General features: G+C 52.6%; 1 protein-coding gene across 1 annotated transcript in view; it reads right to left on the bottom strand.

The window, feature by feature from the left end:
• LOC113214904 (uncharacterized) overlaps positions 1 to 342 on the bottom strand; it is a gene marked incomplete in the record, with an annotated part of 273,650 nt that overhangs the window by 98,436 nt on the left and 174,872 nt on the right.

A 342-nucleotide genomic window follows, 5' to 3' on the forward strand; every position in this document is an offset into this window, starting at 1 on the left:
GGGGGGAGGGGGGAGGGAGGGAGAGAGAGAGAGAGAGAGAGAGGGACAGAGAAAGAGAGAGAGTGAGTATTAATGTGTGTGTATGAAGAAATTAAGCCGTGAGGAAGAGCCACGAAATATCGTGCGCCGTTCGCGCGTCCGTCACCATCACCGCCACCGCCGAAGAAAGGGCAAAGCAGCATGAGCACAATATGGCGGAAGCAAGAATAAAATCTTAAGACGCGCGCGGCGCTCTCAGCGAAATATGAAAGGGGAAGGAAACTTATTTTTCTCTCCTTCGGAGGATGGCGATGGTAGATAAATATAAATCGCAGTCGTCCCTTTGTCTGGCCCTCCCCGCCC

The sequence above is a fragment of the Frankliniella occidentalis genome, unplaced genomic scaffold (genome assembly GCF_000697945.3).
Source record: "Frankliniella occidentalis isolate FOCC.00 unplaced genomic scaffold, Focc_3.1 Scaffold34, whole genome shotgun sequence".
In the NCBI taxonomy this organism is placed as follows: domain Eukaryota; kingdom Metazoa; phylum Arthropoda; class Insecta; order Thysanoptera; family Thripidae; genus Frankliniella; species Frankliniella occidentalis.